Here is a 1673-nt window from a genome sequence, read left to right as displayed (position 1 = left end):
CGGAGTCTTGCTCTGTCGCCCAGGCTGGAGTGCAGTGGCGGGATCCTGGCTCACTGCAAGCTCTGCCTCCCGGGTTCATGCCATTCTCCTGCCTCAGCCTACCGAGTAGCTGGGACTACAGGCACCCACCACTGCGCCTGGCTAATTTTTTGTATTTTCAGTAGAGATGGGGTTTTACGGTGGTCTCGATCTCCTGACCTCGTGATTCGCCCACCTCGGCCTCCCAAAGTGCTGAGATTACAGGCGTGAGCCACCGCGCCCGGCCCTCTTATGGAATTTAATGTAGTTGAAGACTAGACATGGCCATGCATTACTCAATCTTGAATTGGGATCCCCAAAAAAGCTGGGCAAGTAACAAGGGCTCAATGAATGGATAAGTGATTGAGTTAATAAATATGTGATCAGTTCCAAATGGGTAACATTTAGTTATATTTGGTGGAGATGAGTAGTCCAGTGTTTTGGAGCAAAGTGGATATTCTTTTCTTTCTTTCTTTCTTTCATTTTTTTTTTGAGATAGGGTCTTGCTCTGTCACCCAGGCTAGAGTACAGTGCCACAATCTCAGTTCACTGCAACATCTGTCTCCTGGGTTCATGGAATTCTCCTGTCTCAGCCTCCGTAGTAGCCGGGATTACAGGTGCGAGCCACCAGCCCCGGCTAAGTTTTGTATTTTTAGTAGAGACGGGGTTTCACCATGTTGGCCAGGCTGGTCTCAAACTCCTGGCTTCAAGTGATCTGCCCGCCTCTGCCTCTCAAAGTGCTGGGATCACAGGCGTGAGCTACCTGCGCCCCGCTCCCCCCACTCTTTTTTTTAATTTTAAAAATTTTTGTAGAAGTGGGGGTCTCGTTATGTCGCCCCGGCTAGTCTCAAACTCCTGGCCTCAAGAGATCCTCCTGCCTTGGCCTCCCAAAACGCTGGGATTACCGGCATGAACTACCATACCCTGCCCATTAATTTTACAGAGATTTTGAGGTCTAAGAATGTGGACTTTACCCTAAAGATTTCATTATCAGATTATGCATTTAGCATGGAATGACAATCTGACAGCAGTGTACAGCGTAAACCGGCGGAGAGGGCTTGGCACTAAAGGCAAACTGTCTTTTCACAACAGGAAAGAGGTAATATATATTTTAAAGAGGTCCAATATTAGGGGAGATAATAAGCTTGGGTTAGGCGTGTGAAGTCAGAAGATATGGTAAGAAACTCCAGCAGGCACCAGCTAGACTTGAGTAGAGACAGCAGGTCCAAGTGGAGGTGGAAGTTGGCAAGTTGCATCTGCGAGGGAGGGCAAAGGTGGCCCACACCCACTCCTGGAGCACCTTGCTTGAGAAGCAAGGCAGACAAGATTAAGGGATGCTGCTGGTGATGACGGTGGTTGTGGTGATGATGGGGGTGATGGTGCTGGCAGCTAACAGATCTTGAGCGTACCAGGCCCTGAGCTGAGTCCTCTACGGGCAGAATGTCGCTGCACACGGACAGCAGCCCCAAGAAGACAATGTGATTTCGTGACTCTAGCCTCTTCCCGCGGTGCAGGGTTGATTTCGCCCTCTCCGGAACGCACGTGCGAACCTCCGGATAGGGAGCCAGTATCGGGTCCTGACGCAGGGAAGCGCTCCGCTTATCTGACAGGGACGCGCCAGCGGAGGGGCGGCCAGGGCCCGGCCTCTCCCGCTG

The 1673-nt window shown here is 51.3% G+C and overlaps 1 protein-coding gene across 1 annotated transcript in view; it reads left to right on the top strand.

Annotated features, from left to right (window-relative positions):
* The first annotated feature begins 867 nt into the window (after positions 1–867).
* The window catches only part of AGPAT6 (1-acylglycerol-3-phosphate O-acyltransferase 6), a 35952-nt gene continuing 35146 nt past the window's right edge, over positions 868–1673 (top strand). The window contains exon 1 of the mRNA XM_012001572.1: positions 868–1117. The gene's annotated coding sequence lies outside the window, so the exon portion shown is untranslated. The remainder of the gene's footprint in view (positions 1118–1673) is intronic.

Source organism: Mandrillus leucophaeus, unplaced genomic scaffold (assembly GCF_000951045.1).
Source record: "Mandrillus leucophaeus isolate KB7577 unplaced genomic scaffold, Mleu.le_1.0 Scaffold664, whole genome shotgun sequence".
Classification (NCBI taxonomy): Eukaryota; Metazoa; Chordata; class Mammalia; order Primates; family Cercopithecidae; genus Mandrillus; species Mandrillus leucophaeus.
This window is presented reverse-complemented; position numbering and strand designations above follow the sequence as displayed.